Source organism: Staurois parvus, unplaced genomic scaffold, assembly GCF_062004578.1.
Source record: "Staurois parvus isolate SC_StPar_1 unplaced genomic scaffold, SC_StPar_1.0 ptg000115l, whole genome shotgun sequence".
Lineage (NCBI taxonomy): Eukaryota > Metazoa > Chordata > Amphibia > Anura > Ranidae > Staurois > Staurois parvus.
In genome coordinates, this window is record NW_028317911.1 from 129,001 (window position 1) to 152,467 (window position 23,467).

The window sequence follows — 23,467 nt, forward strand, 5'->3', positions numbered from 1 at the left end:
GAATTGACCATTAAGCGTTAATAGCCAAGTACGCCACCAGCCACGTCGGGACCTGGTACAGGCACGAAACACTCTCCAGTCTCTCCTCCCACTCTGCCATAGGAATGTTAGACCCACTGAACTTTGGTCTCAGGGCTAAGACCGATCCTAGCGGAGCAATGCTGGAGCCCAGTCCCCCTTCTGCACCTGCTGCAAGGAACATATTCTGCCGACTGCCACAGGTGTAGGTGGGGTGCAGTGTAGTGTAGTGTAACGGCAATAATTCACACAGTTAGGTGCAATAAAAAACTTGCATTGAAGCAATGCAGCAACAGTTCACAATAGGTCCAATGGGACAGCTACGTAGTTGGGCACATTCACAGTTTTCAATAAGGTGAAGAAGCAGGTCCCAGCTGAACCTTCAATGTCTGTTGCGATGGGAAAGAATGCATATAGCTATGCCATAGCTATGCTTTGGTCCCCTACAAATCTGGTATGCCAGTTACAAGGAGTCCCTTCTAAGTGTTAAGTTTGTAATTTTACAAGGGCAACAAAAATGTCTATTTCTGTGTAACAAGTGGCAATTACTGAAATTCAAGATGTGAAAAGAAGGGTACCCAAGGGCACAGTGCCAGGTCCCTAAAAGGCCAGGATTGTAGGGAAGTTAGAATCAGCAGCTATTTCATCCATTTTGGCCACAGCAACAGAATAGCTGCTAGAATCAGCAGCTAATTAAACCATTTTGGCCACAGCAACAGGCAGGTAGTTATTTGAAAATTATCCAATAGCCTTGGAAAAATTGTGCAAAGTGTACAAATAAGTGCACTTTGTCTGAAAGCGCACTTATTCTTTAAATTGTGCACCACAGCACATATGCAGTACATCTCTGCAATATGTGCACCATTTACCATTATTAATAACACTTCAAGCTGGCAAAGTTGCCCCTGCTTTTCTGAAATCCAATGCATTGTTTTCTGCCCTGTCTGAGTTTTTCCCTGCTAGACTACAGAACACCCTCCCTACCTTTTGTTATGGAGATAGGCAGAGGAGGAAGTGCTCTGTAGTCTATGGGAAGGAGAATTGAGACAGGACTAACAATACTGTTTATGATTTCAGTCTACTACATTTCTCAGCAGTTGCTTTTCTGTGCTTGCTGTATTTGTAAAGTGATAAAATATGAGGAATTATGCATCACAGACCTATACCATATATACACTATATTGCCAAACATATTGGGACATCCCTCCAAATCATTGGATTCAGGTGTTCCAATCACCTCCATAGCCACAGGTGTATAAAATCAAGCACCTAGGCATGCAGACTGCTTCTACAAAAACCTCTGCAATTATTTATTTATTTGATTACAGGTACTTATATAGCGCTGTCAATTTATGCAGCACTATATTGTACATTCATATCAGTCGCTAACCCTCAAGGGGTGTACAATCTAAGGTCCCCAACTTACATTCATACATACACATACTAGGGGCCAATTTAGACAGGAGCCAATTAACCTACCAGCATGTGGTCATGTGGTCTTCAGATTAGTACAACAACAGTGTGTAGAGGGCTTCTTGGAATGGGTTTCCATGGCCCAGCAGCTGCATCCAAGCCTTACATCACCAAGTGCAATGCAAAGTATCAGATGCAGTGGTGTAAAGCACGCTGCCACTGGACTCCAGAGCATTGGAGCCATGTTCTCTGAAGTGACAAATAATGATTCTCTGTCCGGCAATCTGATGGATGTGTTTGGTGGTTGACAAGAGAACAGTACTTGCCTGACTGCATTGTGCCAAGTGTAAAGTTTGGTGGAGGGGGGATTATGGTGTGGGGTTGTTTTTCAGGAGCTGGGCTTGGTCCCCTAGTTCCAGTGAAGGGAACTCTTAAGGCCTCAGCATACCAAGACATTTTGGACAATTTCATGCTCCCAACTTTGTGGGAACAGTTTTTGGATGCTCCCTTCATGATCCAACATGACTGCACACCAGTGCACAGAGCAAGGTCCATAAAGACATGGATGAGTGACTTTTGGATGAAGGAACTAGACTGGCCTGCACAAATCCTGACCTAAACCAGACAGAACACCTTTGGGATGAATTAGAGCGGAGACTGCGAGCCAAACCTTCTCGTCCAACATCAGTGCCTGACCTCACAAATGAGCTGCCATAAGAATGGTCAAACATTCCCATAGACACCCTCCTAAACCTTGTGGGCAGCCTTCCCAGAAGAGTTGAAGCTGTTATAGCTGTAAAGGGTGGGCCAACTCAATATTGAACCCTACGGACTAAGACTGGGATGCCATTAAAGTTCATATGCATGTAAAGACAGGTGTCCCAATACTTTTGGCAATGTAGTGTAATATTAATATACAGTGTGTGTGTATATATATATATATATATATATATATATATAATTTATTATTTATTTATTTATTTTATATTAAGTAAACCTTAACTACATTTCTGAATAGGATAAATGTTATTTGTTTCCTTAAATTAAAGGGCTTCATGAAAAAGTTCCCCATGAAAAGCAAGAAACAGAAAAGATATATTAGGGATCTCCCATGAACAATAGTTTCAGCATTTTTATTTTTTTACCTTTTTCAGGACATTTGAAAGTGGAATTAAACTCCCACTATACACTTGTACTTGTACTCATCATAAAGCTTACCTGTAGGTACAAGGAATATCTCCTAAACATGCACATTTCAGTGTCCCTGCAGCCGATGACACGTGTGTCTAAAGGAATGGCATACCCATGCCATTCCTTCAGAGCTCTGTGCTGCTGCAGAGACTCTCACTCACATGCACAGGAGTAAAATTGCAGCTCGGCCAATCAAGTGGCCAGAGCCTGCAAACCCAGAAGGAAGAGCGGATGAAGATGGAAGCCCTGTCAGCAGTGACAGCTCGCCACTGGAGGGTTTCGTTCTAAGGCAGGGGTGGACTGACAACTCATGGGGCCCCCGGTCAATAGGGGATCATGGGGCCCCTGTGTCCTCTCCCAAACTCAAACCACACCCAAAAAAGCCTATAAAAGGTACCAGGGGCATCTCATGGGGCCCCCTACTGACCCCTGGCCCTCGAGCAGTGCCCGAGTGCTTGAATGGTCAGTCCGCCCCTGTTCTAAGGTAAGTTTTTCATAATGTGCTAATTATGACACATTATGACATTATTTTGCAGGGGTTTCTTTTAACTACCAGTTTAATGTCCAGAAAGGTTGCAAAATGTTGAAAAGGAATATCTCTCCCCCCCCCCCAAAAAAAAATGTTTTTTCGATTTGCAGGAAGATCTAATTGTGACTGGTTCATACATCTCTAACCACAGCACTCTTACCTATAAGTGGCACTCCTCCACTATTTTCAAATGTGTATTCATTGAGAACAAGAAAAGTAAAGAAGAAAAATATGCAGATGGGCTTGGTTTCCTCTTTCAGCCAAGTCAAGATTGCTTCTTTGAACATTTACAGAAAATAAAATAACAAATCATACTTAAAATAAAGCCCATTTTACTTTCAACTCCACAAACTAAAGCATTTCAAAGAAGGATGCCTTTCATATTCAGGTAAATGTATGCAGCATTATGATGATAGTTATTTTCCTGTTGCATCTACATGGATCCTAAAACAGTGATATATTATTTTAATGTATATCCAAAGCCAAAATGTTTACTTTTTGTATTCATTTTTGAGTGCAGGGGTGGGTTAAAACCGCTGCCATTTTTTTATTTTTGTGCCATCTCATTAAGGAGATTTCTGTTCACTTCCTGTCCTATAGACTCAACAGGAACTGAAAAGATCTTTATCCAATGTGGTGGATATCCTACTCTTAGACAGGTGTCACAGAGTTATGTGTCACCCTTAGAAGATTTCCCACTATGCCTGTTCTGGTGGAACCGCAAAACTGTAGATTTATCATCACTATTATTCTGATGACACTGGTGATTTGTAAAACTAAAGAGAGTGAACTACCCTCATGGGACACACACAGCAATAATATTCTGTCATTGGTTCTAACCCATCAACACACTATGCAAAATATATTTAAAAAAAATATTTTTTTTAATACTTTATTCACACTTTAAAACTGTATTAAACACCAAAAAAATGTATTATATGACAGCTTACAAATTTTAGGATGTGGTGGTTACGTTAGTTTTCTTGGTTTCAGCGTTTTTCCTTTATTTTTCACCTGGTGGTCTGGCCAGTAAGTCTGTAATGTTTCCACTTCCCTTAACCTCCGTAGCAGTCTGATTATGTCCATATTTCTGTGCTCAAAGCGGTACATTTTTTTGCATGGAAATATGTATTTTTTTTATTGTAGGCCTGTAATTCTTAGGAATAACTCACTGAAAGCTGTCCGAACAAGAGTCTAGTAAACATCCCAGGTATGTTAAAATTTGAAACACGAAATCATAAATTATAATTTAATAAATAATCATAAAAAACAATAATATAATAATAAATTTAATTCAATAATATAATCAAACCAAAAACACTGAAGTTTGTAATAGAGCGCCAAGTTCGCACATCACTGAGCAAAGTCGCAAAATCGTTTTCAGTGTCTGATGACGAATTTCCCCACGAATCATTATCACTCAATTCTGCAAGTAGTTCTAATTTACTATCGCTGATCTCTAGCTGGTCTAAAACTGATTTTGACCTAAAGGGACGCTTTTTGGACGCCATGGACGTTTCTCAGTTTCCAGGCACAAAAAGAACAGTAAAAATGTAGGCAGGGTACAGGACAAAGCACTCGGGACAAAATGTATGTGAAATGGTTTGATACAGTAATGTTTTACTATGTGATTTTAGTGTATTTAGTGAATGTCACTTTTTGTCATTTTCAAATTTCCCGCCGTTCTGTCCTCGAATGTCCCGACGTCGCAGGGGACGGAACCCAGGAGACAGATGCCGGCATCCGCCGGAGGACAATACAGGGGACACTGCAGGAGGGACATCGTGGGAGCGCAGGACAAGGTAAGAGAAGAACAGATCTTGGAGCAGCGCCGCATGGTAAGCCCGAGTGTAGCTCGGGGTTACCACTTGTGGTAATGAAACTTTACCCCGAGCTACACTCGGAAATACCGCCAGGGAGGCTACCAGACCAAGCTGTCCAGAAAAAAGTGGAAGTTAGAGGGTTGAGACAAATCATTTAACACTGATACAGATGCTTCCAATTGTCAACTTTTGTTCATTCTTATCCAACAAGGAAAACAAGTTGTTTGCTGCAACTGCTTAAAAAGTGTTAGCTGGAGTTCAGCTTTAACCAGTTCAGCTCTTTGGATGTACTACGCATGTCCCAAGAGTGATCCTTAAATCACAAGCTAATGGCTGCAGGTCTTTAGCTGTCTCCCGGGTTGGAAGTCAGTGATGAGGCAGCTGCCGATCACCTTCACATAGCCGCCAGCGTGGTGCCCTCTCCTGCTGATGGCTTCCTCCTCCAGTGGTTCCCTGGCTCTCCCTCTCTAACCAGAGCCCAAAAACACAACTGCCAGCTAAGATAGGGAGAGCGCTGTGAGACCAAAGCAAATCCATGTAAACAATGAAACCTCAGATACACCATTTCCTCGCAAGTACAGACAGAGGACACATCTAACCAAGCCGATCTGTGCTTGGTTAAATGGTGGGAAGGGCAGGGCAGACGTTGGGGTCTATTCAGGGGCGGACTGACAACTTATGGGGCCCCCGGGCAATAGGGGATCATGGGGCCCCTGTGTCATTGCCCACACTCAAAGCACACCCAAAAAAGCCTATAAAAAAGTACCAGGGGCATTTCATGGGGTAGACTGACCATTTGGAAACTCGGGCACTGCCCGAGGGCCCGGGTCAGTAGGGGGCCCATGAGATGCCCCTGGTACCTTTTTCATAGGCTTTTTTGAGTTTGGACAAGGACACAGGGGCCACATGATCCCCTATAGCCCGGGGGTACCATGAGTTGTCAGTCCTCCCCTGTGGGGCACCCTACTGTCCCCAGGCCCTCGGGCAGTGCCCGACTCCCTCAATGATCAGTCCGACTCTGGGTCTATTAGAGACCCCTAATGTCTCCATAAAGAGTACCTGTCACCTACCCAGTGCTAAAAATAACAAAAAAAAATTAAAAAATTGCAGTAGCCCCTGTTGCCCCGCACATCTGCACAAACGCAAGCCCAGGGCGTGCAAGCATGTGTAAACCATGTTCGCACCACACGTGTGACATATCGACACAGATTTCAGAGTGAGAACAATAATCTAGCACAAGAGCTCCCAATTCACTTTAAACTGATGCACTGTAAAGGCTGATAAAACGTCACCTAAGGTGATTTTTGGCACAGTTGTTTTTGGTGATATCGCAGGTGCAAGCAATTTTAGGACATGGAATGTTTCATATCTATTTACTCGATGCAACCTCATCTTTTATATTTTACCAAAAATGGGTATTGTATTGTGTGTTTTTGCACTAAATTCATTTTAGTATATTTTTTCCTGAAAATTTGCATTTAATATACAGTTGTGCAAACATCATATGACATAAAAATTTGCAACTATCACCTTTTCATTCTACAGGGTCTCTGCTTTCAAAAAATGTATCATTTTATGAGGGGTTAAGTAATTTTATTGCCATAAATTAAGATTTTTAGATGCATGCGAAAAATAAAAAAAAAATTGCTCTGTAGACTAACTGGTTAATTTTTTTAATTTCATGTCACTAAAAAAATCATAAAAAAACTATCAATAAAGGCTGTATTACATGCTGTTCATACTCAATCACTATAGGAATTATTTTATGTATTCTGCAAAGAAATTGGCTGATCCTGCTGTTCTCTATCCTCTCATTCTGTCCATGTCCCCAGTGCAGCTAGGCATTTTGTAGAGCAGTGTTGGCAGCTACTGCACATGCTCAGTTTTCAGTGAGTTCCTTTCAGTGAGTTTCTATGCTAAACATTTCCTCTCCATCACATATAAATAGTTCATGAGACTATAGAGACACACATGTGAGCGTATACAAAGTGGTAAATGACAGCACACTCCTTCAAGCCTCCTTCATGCCCACTAACCAGTTAAACACAATGGGGGTGGAATATTACATTTTGATTGATGGAGGCTTTACCTCCATGTTATTCTAAGACACAGACTGAAAGGGCGGGATACAGCCTGTGACTGGCAGAAATCCACCCACCCAAAAAATTATAAAGATTTGACTTCAAATATATATTTGTATGACAGTTTAAAACACTTTATTGATATTTATGTTTACTTTGTATTCCAAAGGCTGTTTTTTTTTTTTTGAAGGACTAGAAGCTTCTCCTGCTTACTTTTCCCTAAAGACAGGCTGGGAAAGGGCTGGGTCATGTGACAGCTGTATATCGATTAGGAAAAAAAGGTGCTTAGATGTTTATTTTATTGCAATAATTACAGTGCCATCATCCACATACAGAAAGATAGGGGATATCGTAAATTAAACAATGTGTTTTTAGTATCACTTTAAGTCCATCTAAATCTGTTAATACTTCCAAAACCAACATCTCCCCAGATTAACAATGCTGTTGTCCAAAAGGTATCTCCATTGCTTGTAAGAGGCTTTAAATAGAAGTATTCCTTATGCTGAGCGGTGGTATTTTTCTCCCTCCTCCTTGTTGGTGTAGTCCTCTCTGCCCCTTTGTGCTGACTCTATATTAACAAGAGGAAGAGTTAGTTAAGCAGCTTGGGAAGCAGGAGTGTTCTGGAATTACCATGTAAGTGAACTTGGACTGCCTTTGAAAATGGAGCTCCTTGTACTGGGGTATCTCACTCCTGGGTAACTGAGATTGTTAGCGTGACACAGCAAACCCCTTCGTGTTCATGTAGAAAGCAGGCTGTAGAAGCCAGGACAGATTTTGCGTAGTTATTCTACACTGTGATATAGAACCATCACAGGATCAGAGAATAATGATGCACCAGAGGCATTATCCCAATATATACTGTATAACCAACAGAAAAAAAACAAGAGCATGTGGGGTTTCTTTTAATGATGCCTACTAGGAACCAAAAAAAATTCATAGAACAACTTTTTTTTTTACAAATAAAGTGTCCTAATTTAAAGTTGCAAAAGGAAAATACTTCCAACAGACAGTTAAAGCTATCAGGTTAATCATTGGAGGTGTGATAATGCACATTTTGTGGACACAGCCACTTCTTCAGGATCTTGGACACCCTGTATGTAACTCCAACATCAAATAAGTTTTACTCTATAACAAGTAAAACGTCCCTCCAAGTCATTAGATTCAGGTGTTCCAATAACCCGCATGGCCACAGGTATATAAAATCAAGCACCTAGGCATGCAGACTCCTTCTACAAACATTTGTGAAAGAATGGGTCGCTCTCAGGAGCTTAGTGAATTCAAGCGTGGTACCATGATAGGTTGCCACCTGTGAAATCCATGAAATTTCCTTTCAAATAAATATTCCACCGTCAACTGTTAATGGTATTATAACAAAGTGGAAGCAACTGGGAACAACAGCAACTCAGCCACAAAGTGGTAAGCCATGTATAACGACAGAGCAGGGTCAGTGTATGCTGAAGTGCACAGTGCGCAGAAGTCGCCAAATGTGTGAAGAGTCAATAGCTAAAGACCTCCAAACTTCATGTGGCCTTCAGATTAGCACATCAACAGTGCTTAGAGAGCTTCATGGAATGGGTTTCCATGGCCAAGCAGCTGCATCCAAGCCTTACATCACCAAGTGCAATGCAAAGTGGCAGTTGCAGTGGTGTAAAGCATGCCGCCACTGGACTCTAGAGCAGTGGAGATGTGTTCTCTGAAGTGGCGAATCACGCTTCTCTGTCTGTGGAGGGGTTATTTTTCAAGGGTTGGGCTTGGTCCCTTAGTTGCAGTGAAAGGAATTCTTAAGGTGTCAGCATACCAAGACATTTTGGACAATTTTATGCTCCCAACTTTGTGGGAACAGTTTGTTGCTTGCCCCTTCCTGTTCCAACATGACAGCGCGCCAGTGCACAGAGCAAGATCCATAAAGACATGAATGAGTCTTGACCTCAACCCGACAGAACACCTTTGGGATGAATTAGAGCAGAGACTGTGAGCTAGGCCTTCTCGTCCACCATCAATGCCTGACCTCACAAATGCGCTTTTGGAAAAACGGTCAAACATTCCCATAGACAAACTCTTAAACCTTGTGGACAGCCTTCCCAGAAGAGTTGAAGCTGTTATAGCTGCAAAGGGTTGGCCAACTCAGTATTGAACCCTACAGACTAAGACTGGGATGCCATTAAAGTTAATGTGCGTGTAAAGGCAGGTGTCCCAATACTTTTGGCAATATAGTGTATATACATATATAAGATATAAACAAAGCATTACCTAATTGTACGACAAAGCGATATATCAGGGAAAAAAAAAAACAACAACAAGAATACCATCACGTAAATGCATAAACATTGCTGTCCATGAACATTACACACAAAATAAACTACTTGTCCCCAATTCCTGTGTGAAAGAATGTGAATGAATGCAGCCCAGCCAGGGAAAAACCACACGCCTTCTGGTCCGTGGGGAGGCTGTAAGCCCCCATTCACACCTGAACGTTTTGTAGCATGAAGCTCGAAGCTCCAAAACGCCCGGGGGGAAAAAAAAGTCAATATTACTCTATGGAGATGGTTCACATTTCCACTCCAAGTCGCCTGAAGCAGAACGCCTGAAGCTCAAAAAAGTTTTGGAGCTACTTTTGTAGCTTCATTTGCGCAGATTGAAGCGTTTCTGGTGCGTTTTTATTCCCATTGAAATACATAAGAACGCGCAAATTACACATTTTTATGAGCTTATGTGCTTTTTGTCATGTGACTAGGAACGTTTTTCTGTGCAAATGAAAAGTTACCTCTCAAAACTAATTTAAAAAATTTTAACAGGAAATCACAAAGCAATCATTTTAACCAATATGGAAGACACAGTGAGTTTATTTTATCCTGAGGGCTTTATCTGCTTAGTCAGAGGATACCCCTGCCTATATGACTCCCAGGACACACAATATAAGAGCCGTGCAACGAAGAGGAGGGCCTGGGAAGATATCAACCACCACATTTTTCCTGACTGGGACGTTTATGCAAGAGATGTTAAAGATGAGAAAAGTAAGTTTGACTATCTGCATTTGTTTAGCAGGCTGCATGCTATGTATCTGTTGTGTTAACTTTGTTTATTCATTAGCATACAGGGCTGCTTGTAGGAGTGTTTGGTGTACACCATACATGCTATGTATCCACCTATTTCAGCCTGTTATTCAGCGTAGTACATCGGACATCTTGTAGGAACGTTTTTACCCCAATTTCATGCTCTTATTCATTCCAAAGGTGTTCTATCAGTTTGAGGTCAGGACTCAAACTGATAAAAGTGTGCAGGCCAGTCAAGTTCCTCCACCTCAAACTTGCTCATCCATGTCCTTGTGGACCTTGCTTTGTGCACTGGTGCCCAGTCATGTTTGACCAGGAAGGGGCCATCCGCAAACTGTTACCAAAAAGTTGGGAGCATGAAATTATCCAAAATGTCTTGGTATGCTGACGCCCTAAGAATTCCCTTCACTGGAACTAAAGGACCAAGCCCAACCCCTGAAAAACAACCCCACAACATAATCCCCCCTCCCCCAAACTTTACACTTGGCACAATGCAGTCAGGTAAGTACCGTTCTCCTGGCAACCGCCAAACCCAGACATGCCCATCAGATTGCCAGGCAGAGGAGCGTGATTCATCACTCCAGAGAACACATCCCCACTGCTCTAGATTCCAGTGGCAGCGTGCTTTAGACCACTGCATCTGACGCTTTGCATTGCACTTGGTGATGTAAGGCTTGGATGCAGCTGCTCAGCCATGGAAACCCATTCCATCAAGCTCTCTATGCACCGTTGCTGTGTTAATCTGAAGGCCACATGAAGTTTGGAGGTCTTTAGCTATTGACTCTGCAGACAGTTGCCAACTTCTGCGCACTGTGCGCTTCAGCATGCGCTGATCCTGCTCTGTCATTTTATGTGGCCTACCACTTTGTGGCTGAGTTGCTTGTACAAATGCAAAGTTAGCTAGATATACAATACATTTTTTATTAAAAAGGAAAATTTGATTATCAAAAAAAGAACACTCACAAATAAATAATATTGCCAGTTTATTATTCAACTCCATATACACAGCAGATAAATGTCTTAACAATAATTCAGGGTTACAACTGAAAACTAATTTTACAGTGAAAATGTAATCGATTACCTCTAGCTGCCATGGAACCTGTCCTGCTGGAGTCATAAAGTAGGATGCAAAATTATCCCTGATATGTACTCCTTGCCTGATTCCCCGACTCCCAGACCACTGGGCTCTTTCCATGTCATGCATAATAGATTCCTCAAAAAGGAAATCATCACGCTGATGAATAAAGTTGTGCAGGGCACATGCGGCTTTAACAGCAGTGATAGCATTTTCCATGTTTAACACAATGGGAGTGTGCAAAAAATGCCACTTATTTGAAAGTATGCTAAAAGCACACTCTACAACCCTGCATGCTCTAGTGAGGTGATAATTAAACACCCTCTTCTGTACAGTTAGGATGTTGCCTGAATAGGGATTTAGCAGATGTTCTCCCAAGGCAAATGCCTCATCTCCCACAAAAACACTTGGAAGATCCGGGCCATTTGTTCTTGGCAGTGGAATTTTTTTAGGAAGGTCAAGCTTGTCTCTACATAGCATCTGTCCAAATAAAGAGTGGCTAAAAATACTGGAGTCAGAGCTGCTGTCATATGACCCGATATCAATGTAGCGAAAACAGTAATTTGCATCAGCCACCAGAAGTAGAACAAATCAAAAATATTTTTTATAATTAAAGTATTTACTTCCACTGCCAACTGGCATGATGGTCTGGATATGTTTGCAATCAATAGCTCCCATACAATTTGAAAAATGTGTGTCCAGAAAACATCAGATATCTGTGACCATTCTTCTGTTGTTGGTTTTTTTATAACAACATCTTTCAATACATCCCATATGACTAAGCATGTGTCATGTACTATGTAGCTTGCCAATCAAAAATGAGTAGTGAAGACTAACCAATGATTGACCTGTTGCTAGGTACCTTAAAAAAAAACAAAAACATTTTTTTCCCTTTACAGTTAAGTACTAAAGACAAAGTGGAAAAGTTTAAGGGATTCCTATGCTCGCCAACTAAGATTGCAACGCGGATTTAGAAGTGGCTCTGCTGCATGCCAACCTGCTGACTACCTGCATGCCAAGGAGTTAGAATTCCTCAAGCCAATTTTGGCTATGGCAAAGAAAACTAGCATCTGCAATCATGCATCCTTACCCAAATATTTGTTTGGGATGACCTAACACAAAATCTCTATTTACAGCACAGAAACAAGCTGAGAGGATTCTGCTTCACAGGAAACGGTAAGAGCAGAGAACAATGACAGCACACCAGCAGAACCCATTGAACCATCCACATCATGATCAGTGACACCTATTCCTGATGAGTCAAAACATTCTGACCCCAACTCCAAGACCACATGCAAATTCACATGCAAGCACACGTGCAACCAGGGGGAGGACAACTGTGCTGGATTTTAACCGGATGTTGGATATTTTGGCCAATATGGTTGACTGGATGGCGGGAAATTGGACAAAAGAGCAGTATTTTTTCCTGGTGTCTAGAGGGGATCATGGGACAAGTTCCCCTTGAATTCAAAGCTGCAATGTGTGCAGATGTCATTAGATACATAAGCATACTCATACCCCCATGTGCCCTAGACACTTTATTCATGCATTCTGAAGGGCCACCACCATCTGGTCCATATGCCTACACACATTCACCATGAAGTACATGTTCATTCACTGCAAAGGACTACTGAGTAAACCCAGCAACTCATCAGAACTATGGAATAAAAAAAATATAAAACATTCTAAGAAAACAGCAACAAAAAGAGAAAAAGTACAAAAGAAATGATTACAATACTTACCTTTTAGCTGACATCCCCATATACTCAAAACATTTTTCCTTGTGTGAACATAGGTCATTGTACAGGACCCAAAACTGACCCCTCTGTTCTCGCTCAGAAATGACAGGATGGTCCCAGTATCTGCGTCTCCTCCTCTTTTTCTCTTCTTCATGAAAAAAATATGAAGTTGCAGCAGCTGTTGCCATGAAGCACATCATTTTGTCATCCATGCTTGCAGAGGACAATACAAGGATGGAATGCTAACGTAAACAGGAAAGAAATGAGATTGACCTAGGAAGAGAAAAAAAAGGTATACATGGCAATAAATAATGTCACAAATGACAATTTTCTCTCTTGGCTAATAAAAAAACGTCAAAAGTTAAAAAAGCCAGAAAACGCCTGAACAAAACGCTCACAAATACACATGAAAACGTGCAACAAAATGCATGAAAAAATGCCCAAAAACGCCCAGATATCAATGGAGCCAAAGGAACACCCACACCTAAAAAAGAACTAAGTATCCTCAAAATAATACCACTAGACTGCAATAAACCGAACAGTGCAAAACACCAGAAATATAAAAAGGCAGAAATGGGTCAGGATTCTCATCTTAAAAACATTCATATACTAAATCCCAAATGATGGAATGTAACATAGAGCCAGGAGCAAGACTAACGTCCTGTGCATATATAGAAAGAACGCTGAACCTAAGACCAGACAAATAGGTGAAAATGTATGCAATATATAATATTTAAAGTAGTTCTAAAGACAGACGTTTTTTACCTTAAAGCATTGCCTGTATTAAGGTAAACAAAACCTTCTGTATTCAGCTTTCTCTGCAGCCTCCTTTATACTTACCTGAGCCCAATCTCGATCCAGCACTTTGCCTGAGAGCAGAGTCTCTCTCGGCCCTTTCACTCCTCAAAGGATCATAGACAGCATTAAGACCCATTGGCTCCTGCTGTTGTCAACCACAGCCAGTGAGGAAGGAGCAGGGGGTGGGGCTGAGCCATACTCTGTGTGTCAATGGACACACAGAGTTTGGCTTGGGAGCAGGGGCGGACTGACAACTCATGGGGCCCCCGGGCAATAGGGGATCATGGGGCCCCTGTGTCCTTGCCCAAACTCAAAAAAGCCTATGAAAAAGGTACCAGGGGCATCTCATGGGGCCCCTTACTAACCCCGGGCCCTTGGGCAGTGCCCCAGTTTCCAAATGGTCAGTCCCCCCTGCTTGGGAGCAAGCCCACACTTCGCAGGTGCCTGGGGGGACCCGTGAAGAGGAAGATCCAAGCTGCAAAAATATGGAACCACAAGTTTAGCAAGTGCTTTGCAAATACTTATGTACAACAATTAGCTTCTGTCATCTTTAAAGCAAACTTCACTCTTAATCAGCATCGATTATGTTTAATCCTTATGCTGCTAGCTTTAGTAAATAGATAGGAAAGTATAGCCTATTTACTTGTTTTAAACAGCTTTTTACATTTCATTAGTTATTTCCTAGTTTCTATGCCTAGGCAAATGATGTCACACGTTCCAGGAGTCTTCAGGAGGGGAAGGGGGAGGTAGTTCTAAGCTCAGCCTATGCCTAAGCTAAGGACAGATGGATTCTAGGAAATAAATGATACATGAATCATCTGGCCTTACTCAAGATACCTACTGCCAGGAATGCCAGGGGGTGTTTTTCTAAATGATTTCTCAGCAAAATAAAGCATGAAGACATGGATAGATGAGTGAGTTTGCTTTGATTATTAAAAATTAATGAATCAGCATTTTTGGTTTGTGGTGCTCAGATGCAGTGCAGTTCCACTTTAACCTAAGGCAAAGTGTGCCATGGACCTGTACTCGTAGAGCTAGTAGGAGGGAATGAGTTACACGCTTCCCCTCCATGAATTGCAAAATAGAGAGGAGCCAAATCTCTGCTCAGCAGCCTAGCTCAGACAACATAACCATAATAGGTGGTAGCAGTCCCCCCTAGCAAGACACAATGACCTCAAATCATTAGAGGGTGCTTTCATGCCCCTCCATTCAGAGTTGAGAAACCCTAAGGCAGAAATTGTGTTAATGGCCACATCACCAGGTTAAAATAAAGGAAGAAAAAAAAGAAAACTAACGCAGCCACAACATCTAAGAAATGGAAAGCTGCAATATATTTTATTTCTGGTCTTGAGTTTGGAAAAAAAATGTAAAGCCATGTTTAAAGTACACTACTTAATACAAGACATTCTGGACTCTGTGTACTACTTCTGTACCAGCACAGGTTATTTTATATTCCGAAAGCTTGGCAGAACTCAGAGCTTTTAGCTTCTATGATTTCCAGACCAGTTTACTTGTGAAGGAACTGGCACAATAGGATATCTGTAAGGTTGCCTTAATAGCTACTATTTGCTTGGCATTTGGTCAGAACTTGGTTTTCTGTGCCAGTTCATTTCTGTGTGCGCTGTCTAAAGCCAGATTCACACCTGACAAATTCACAGTGAATACAAAGATTGACGTTTGTTAAAAAGGAAGTTGTTGCTTCAGAGTGTTACATAAATCATATTACAGGGAAATATGAAACAAGTGTGCTAGTATATATTCTTGTCCCATCTAGGGAACCCCCTGAACTTGTTAAGTGTAAACTACTTGCAGCACACCCCCTCATCTTACAATGCAATACCTCTCAAGAAGTATTACAAGCAAAAAAACTGAATGATGCATTTTAAAGCTAAACTCTGGACACAAAACAAACTTTTTAAAGCATATCTAAAGCCAGAATTAGTTGGTTTTTTTTTGGAAAGTGTATGGAAGGGTTAAACCTACTGGCTGTTTTTTTTGTCTCTTTAGCACAGTGCTCATTTACTTACCATGATCAGATTGAGACACAGGCTCCTTTAACTCCATTTTCCACAACTTGTTGGGTCCTGGACATGCCTGGCAGGATACATTCCTCAGCTTCCCTTCCTCTGCAGCTCAGAAAGGCAAAGTCTGATGAAGTAGAGGTAGCTGAGCAAGTGATCTTCACCAGGTGACAACTCTTCATTCTCAAAACCAGCGTGTGAACAGCCTAAGAGCAGGAACTTTATGCAGAAGACCCTGTTACTTTTAGGAGTCCCCAACCTACCCCCCTTTTGCTACCAGAGTACTCCAGATGCAATTAGGGTGGTCCTTTTGTTATTGGGCCTTGGATTCCTCCAGGTTTTTACCTGTGCTACCAGAGCTACCCTGGATTTCACAGTGAGGAACGTTTTTTATACTGAAGTAGTGCATGTTTGCTGTTTTACATTTTTTGCAATGTATGCATGTTTTTGGTAACCTAAACCTGTTTTCCATCTTTGCTTCAAACTTTACACTTCTAATAGCACTTCGTACTAAAGAATAAGCATCAGATTTAATTAAGTCTACTCCAGCATTGGGATGGTCATCATGCTGCCCAAATAGTCCCTTGATGTAATAGGCTTACACGTTTTGGGGGACATGCATCCTTCCTTATCTGGCTCTGAGCAAGAGGGTGTGCCCCCCAAAACACATACGCCTTTTAAATCAAGGGACTATTTGGGCAGCATGTTGACTGTCCCAATGCTGCAGTGGACTTAATTAGATTTGATGCTTATTCTTCAGCACGATTGCCAGTATGTTTTTGTGCATTTTCTGGTCAATAAAGGATATATTAATGCACTAGGCATTTACACCCTCCTGTGTGTGCCTTTTACTGTACCCAGAAGGACCACCCCACTATAGGTTGCCTTCAGAAATTTAAAGGGGGGTCAGATACCAGACCAGTCTCCCTGCACTAAGAGAGATAGAAGCAGTGACTGGTCTTTATTACAGGAAACCCGTGTACAGAGGCAAATGCAGAAGTTGTTTCATGCTGGATTACTGCACAGATCTTGAAGAAATACACAAATGACACTAAGATTCACTTAAGACTACTAAGATTCAATATTTGTTTAGCCAAGATATTAGCTTTAAATGCTTTACCCCTTTTCTAGCAAAGAAAAGGATGTGTAGTCTTTTTTAGAGTTGGAGGAAGTGGGGGGCCTAACTACTGGGCACAGTATAAAATAGGAAACATGCTTAGGTTTGCATTTCTGCTTTAATAACTTTTTAATGAAAATCTTTAAAGCCTAACTCCAGCAAAATAACGTAACTTGCCCCTATCCCATCCCCACTGATGAACAACTTAGAGCTTATTTTTTCTACAGTGAAAATGGCAAAGTGCACCCCCACCTCATATGTTGTGAATAATTCTGTAGCATAAGTTGCAGGTCTTGTCTCCCCCCCCCTCCTGTCCTGCTGAAGGGTCCAAGGAAGTTGTCTTTTCTGCCTACCACTCAGCCCAGCCATGGAGCCATGGATGCAATTTATCTGCAGCTTATCTGAACATTGCTAACAATAAGTAGGTACTGTTGTACTGCAGTCACATACCAGTGTTGCGAAGACTCCCTAGGGAGCTATTGAATAGTTGGGTCCTCCTGCTGCTCTTAGTGGTGACTGACACTTAACTAGACCCTTTGACTCACCAACACTCCAGCAATGATAAGGTGGGCTTTATTGAAGCAGGACTAAGCCCTGTGAATGAAGTTCTATTTAAACAGTTGCAGCAATAACAAGGTTAACCCAATATAAAACACTGGAACAAACAACATTCAGATAGGATCTGTGGCTGTCATTCCCTCTTATAGCCTGAGAAAAGCATTGCCAAAAAGACTAGTCAGATGACAGTAGAATGGGCTTGCTAACAGAAATTAAATAAACACTGGAGAGGATAATTCTAAAAGAAAAAACCAGGGGAGGCAATAAACAGTATGTGCTATCTTCTGTTCTTAGGCCCCATCTAACCATTGGCCAGTGGAGAGTCAAATGTATAGTCTGCTGGCATTGGGTCCCTTGAATCGTTTCTTTCATGGTTTTCCTGCACATTCTCCCTCTGGACTCATTGCTTTCTGGGGGACGGGGGTTTGGTGCAGCCTGTCCCCTTACTTGTAACTCAGATGTGCAGCGCACATTAATATGTGCAATCCATAATTAACACCACCATCAATTGTCAAATAATGAAAACAAACAAGATAAAAATAAAAACGAATATAAATAAATAAAAATATAAAGTGTCTATTAAAGTGTCCATATGCACTAAGAACAAAATAGTCTTCCACTCCTAGTGAAAATAATGTCTCAGCAAAGGTAAGTATCAATGTTCCGCGTTATATAGGCTACCACAAGTGAATTAAGCGCCCATAAATGGACTTCACACAAGAGGCTCTTACCAGAATGGTGTGACCCTCAGATTATAAATGGTCAAATATGCATTAGGGGTTAATGATCCAGGTCACTGTTACATCTGCCAGCAATCACCATTGAAAAGTGTGCGCACGACCTGTCACCTCTGGGTAGAGGGTGTTGGGTTGGGGTGTGTGCAGCCTGTAAACCAGTGTTCTATGATCCTGTCCTTGCTCTCTTCCCTCCTCTTCTTCTCCCCCTTCTTCACTGTAGGTAAGGTGGCCAGAGAGAGGGAAGGGAGTAGTGGTGCTCGAAGAAAAGGAGAGGGCACCCTCTGGTGGTAGGAGGGTGGTGGTGCATGTTGTTCTAGCTCGCTCTGGGGTTTGGGGACCCCTGATATAAAATACATATCTTAAACTTGCCATAGATAGTTAAAAAAAAACAGCCAGTTCAGCCAAATTTCGATCAATCCGTGGCCATTCCCACTGATCTAATGATTGGCTTCCCCCGAACAGGAATGTTGGATGTTTCATTTCATCAGCGCATGCAGTGCTAATCAGTGTATTCTGACAGTAGAGGAGTCCCTGCTAGCAGAATACAGTAGCACAGAGGGGAGGATTCCTTGTGGATGGGGGGGGGGGGGGAATTGCCCATCTATGTCCAACTTTAGACTCCTGTAGTGGATATAAACAGTCTACACACCACACATTTTTTCCTTCTGTTGACTACAGACCCAAGGCTTTTTGTCCTCCTCTGAACAACACAATACAGGGGGCACTGACACATGACTGTTGCACTTTATATGCTTATTGTGTGTTACATTTAACTGTGCAGACCGTTCTACTTACAGTGGATATAAAATGTCTACACACCCCTGTTAAAATGTCAGATTTCTGTGATGTAAAAAAATTAAACAAAGATAAAACATTTCAAAACTTTTTCCACCTTTAATGTGACCTATAAACTGTACAACTCAATTGAAAAACAAACTGAAATCTTTTAGGGAGGAAGTAAACATAATAAACTAAAATAATGTGGTTGCATAAGTGTGCACACCCTCTTATAACTGGGGGTGTAGCTATGTTCAGAATTAAGCAATCACATTCAAAATCATGTTAAATAGGAGTCCGTACACACCTGCCATCATTTAAAGTGCCTCTGATTAACCCCAAATAAAGTTCAGCTGTTCTAGAAGGTCTTTCCTGACATTTTCCAAGTTGCATCCTACAGCAAAATCCATGGTCTGCAGAGAGCTTGCAAAGCATCAGAGGGATCTCATTGTTAAAAGGTATCAGTCACACAGTGAAGACAGTCATCATCAAGTGGAGAAAATATGGCGCAACAGTGACATTACCAAGAACTGGACATCCTTCCAAAATGGATGAAAAGACAAGAAGAAAACTGGTCTGGGAGGCTGCCAAGAGGCCTACAGCAACATTAAAGGTACTGCAAGAATATGTGGCAAGTACTGGCTGTGGTACATGTGACAACCATCTCCCATATTCTTCATGTGTCTGGGATATGGAGTAGAGTGGCAAGACCAAAGCCTTTTCTTACGATGAAAAACATCCAAGCCTGGCTAAATTTTGCAAAAACACGTCTGAAGTCTCCCAGATGGGAAAATGTGTTATGGTCTGTTGAAACCAAGGTTGAACTTTTTGGCCATAATTCCAAAACATGTTTGCAGCAAAAACAACACTGCACATCACCAAAAGAATACCATACCCATAGTGAAGCATGGTGGTGGCAGCATCATGCTTTGCGGCTGTTTTTCTTCAGCTGTGACTGGGTCCTTGGTCAAGGTAGATCGGATTATGAACAAGTTCCAAATACCAGTTAATATTGGCACAAAACCTTCAGGCTTCTGCTAGAAAGTTGAACATGAAGAGGAACTTCATCTTTCAGCATGACAACAACCCAAAGCCTACATCCAAATAAACAAAGGAATGGCTTCACCAGAAGAAGATTAAAGTTTTGGAAAGGCCTAGCCAGAGCTCACACCTGAATCCAATCGAAAATCTGTGGGGTGATCTGAAGAAGGCTGTGCACAGGAGATGCCCTCGTAATCTAACAGATTTGGAGTGTTTTTGCAAGGAAAAGTGGACACATATTGCCAAGTCAAGATGTGCCATGCTGATAGACTCATACCCAAAAAAACTGAGTGCTATAATAGAATCAAAAGGTGCTTCAACAAAAGATTAGTTTAAGGGTGTGCACACTTATGCAACCATATTATTGTAGTTTTTTATTTTTACTTCCCTCCACCTAAAAGATTTCAATTTGTTCTTCAACTGAGTTGTACAGTTTATAGGTTACTTCAAAGATGTAAAAATTCTAAAATGATTTATCTTTGTCTCATTTTGTTACATCACAGAAACCTGACATTTTAACAGGGGTGTGTAAACTTTCTATATCCACTATAAATGTGGTGTGGTGCTCTTGTTCTCCCTGTACCTTCTAGCCATACAATTCTGTCAGAGGATTTACCCATTCCTTACTCTACTGAGAGCTAAACAAAATGTTGGCTTTAGATAAAATTTAAACAAATAAAGAGACTCACAACTGAAGCTGAAGAGTTTACAGGCAAGAGGAAACAAGTAGAAAATCACAGATTAAATTTAGGAAATAAGTAGGGAAATTACCGTATATTGCTAAAAATGGTGGTGTGTTTACTCTATGCTGCATTTCTCACTAAATCGCATATGTAGGTTTGAATATGACTGATTTGTCAGGTCAGAAAGAAATGTATTATCCCCTTAAGAGGTAAAAGTGGTCATAATTGCCCAGGGGAGGTTTTGTTCTGGCGTCCTCTGGGACTAAATTGCCGAGGTATGTAAGAGGTTGAATTCAATGGAAACGTGTCTTTTTCTAACCTAGTTAGCTGTATAAGGTAAGGTATCTTTTAGTGTACCTATATATAGGTACACTAAAAGAATTGTTCAACTTTCAGAGAGTAAAAATAGAACAATCCTAACACTGCATATGTGTCAAAAGAAAAAAAAGCACCATGTGAAAAAAAAAAAAATCGAAAAAAAAGTCAAATCCACAGCATCATTGTTTCTCTTCTTCTTCAGAGTTCTCTTCTTCATTGAAATGGATGTGAAATCTGTGAACTTATTGGCAGACTTTTTTGTACGTTGTACAATCTAAGTTTTAGAGCTGATAACGTTCTGCCAACCCGATGAACACATAGTTAAAATCTCAGATCTATAAATGTGCGGCCTCTAAACTAGTTCCTCCCTCTGCCTGCTCTCGAGTGAATATATAGAATTGTCCTATTTCTTGCTCTTAGATCTATAACAGGAAGTTCTAATCTTTGGTTTCCTGCCTCCCGAAGCTTGTGTCCCATTCAGGCTCCTTGCAAAATATTTTCCCTTTTACCTTCATCTGATATATTTTTGTGAAGCCTTCAAGAAAAACATCTTGGCAAAACTATTCAAGGCAACCCCTATAAAAGCATTTTTTAACATACTAAAAAAAAAATATAAGGGACACATTATGTAAAAGAGTTATAGTAATGTTACTGAGGAACTTGCATCCGTTTGTAAATAGCTACTTCTGGTTTCTGGAGTTTCCAAAGTTTGACATCAAATTTGTAATCTCTGGGAACAGACCTTAACTGTTAGCAAATTACGCAGGCTATAGCACTGACTCTTGCAGCTTGTGTGAAATGAATTCCATAAATATAGTGGTTACTCTTTCAGTACTTTTTTTTTTCTAATTCAATGCATCTCTTATCCCCAGCTGAAACAAACAAACTCTCTGTTATAAAACACAAATTTGTCATTAGCATGTTTCAGCACATATACAATGCCAAAGAAAGGACCATGTTTGACAATCACTATGAACTGCTAGTGCATGGTTGTGCCCAATGAATGGTTGGTGAAAAGAACACTCTTTAAAGGATAAGTTCACCTTTAGGACAAAAATAATAAATGCACATTTTTTGCAGGTAAAAAAATATGCATTTATTATTTTTGTCCAATGGAGCCTGTAAAGAATTGCACCAGTGATCAGTAGATTGGTGATGCCATGCAGGTCTTTTGCAGACCTGTCAGAATATTTGCTTGCCATGCGGGATGTATGAGCAAGCAGATATTATAACAGAAAGCTTCAATGAATTATCCACGGTGCTCCAATAGCACTGTGGTAGCACATTGAAAACTACAAGCCCACAGCCGCTAAGGCTGGCAGGACTTGCAGGCACTCATTCACAGAACTCTGTGAATGAGTGACACGGCCGCACTGTTTTCAAAACTTTTCCCAGTACTATCTGTCAGAGAGAAGGGGGGGGGGGGGGCAGATGCGGCTGTGGCTATGGGAACATGTTACATGTTCCACCCTAAAAACAGGTGGAACATGTAACATGTTCCAAAGGTGAACTTAGCCTTTAAACAATGCAACAACAGATAAATCACGCATAGAATAGAATTCATGGTCCTACTAGTCTTTCGATATATGCCAAATATTACTCTAAATATGACTCTGTCTGCTAAAGTCCTTACACTGATAGAGCATTGAAATGTAACAGGGATATCGATTATTTGGTAGCTTCTAGTTAATTCAGACCATTCCAGGTGCACTGCATGTTAGCAGATTGATATGTCAGAGATGGAAAATTGCCCTTCTAGGCTTCAATCAGGCCTGTTGAATAGAGTGCATTCTCGGATTTAGTAGCAGGTGATTTTTAGGGATGAGCCTAAGGTTTGCAAAACTAACAGTTACAGCTATGACTTGCAAAGGCATGATGGAACTTGTAGTTCTGCAACTGCCTTGAGAGCCACAGTTTGCCCACCCCTGGTTTAAACAAATGATGGAACATTCACGCGTTCAGTGGGAGCCAGACATCTTGCATTATAGTGGAATTACCATATTACTACCGCCATTATAAATAGCAGAATCTCAATGTGAATGGTTGTTAAGGACACTGGTTGGGGCTGCTGAGTCTTTAACAACAAGTGATATCACTGGCCTTATTCACTTACATGGCCAGGAATGCCCTTCAGGTCTAGTATGCAAGAGGTCTGCATTCCATGCATTCGTCCCTGGGTCACACTGCCCTAAAAGCTCATACTGTAAGGTACCTATTATAAGGTATAGTCCAAAGTGCAGCTTTGGCCTTCCGTGAATGAATGAACTTCAAGTCCCGACAGCCTTAGCAGCCTTAGTTTTTGATGAACTACCACAGCGCCGTGGAGCAGAGTTCATTAAAGCTTCCTGTCAGAGTATCTGTTGCTCGTACATCCTGTACGGCAAACAGATATTCCAACAGGTCTGCAAAAGACCTGCATGGCATCAGCTATCTACTCATTGCTGGTTCTATGCTTTCCAGGCTCCTGTAGACAAAAATAATAAATGCATATTTTT

General features: G+C 41.2%; 1 long non-coding RNA gene and 1 pseudogene across 1 annotated transcript; both read right to left on the bottom strand.

The window, feature by feature from the left end:
• Nucleotides 1-7,337: 7,337 nt before the first annotated feature.
• Nucleotides 7,338-13,191, bottom strand: LOC149467318 (uncharacterized). The gene is made up of 2 exons (XR_016311947.1): nt 12,926-13,191; nt 7,338-7,623 (listed from the first exon to the last, which is right to left on the bottom strand). It is a non-coding gene; the product is annotated as an uncharacterized LOC149467318 (long non-coding RNA).
• On the bottom strand, nt 7,764-11,870 carry LOC149467319 (uncharacterized; annotated as a pseudogene).
• Nucleotides 13,192-23,467: the final 10,276 nt, after the last annotated feature.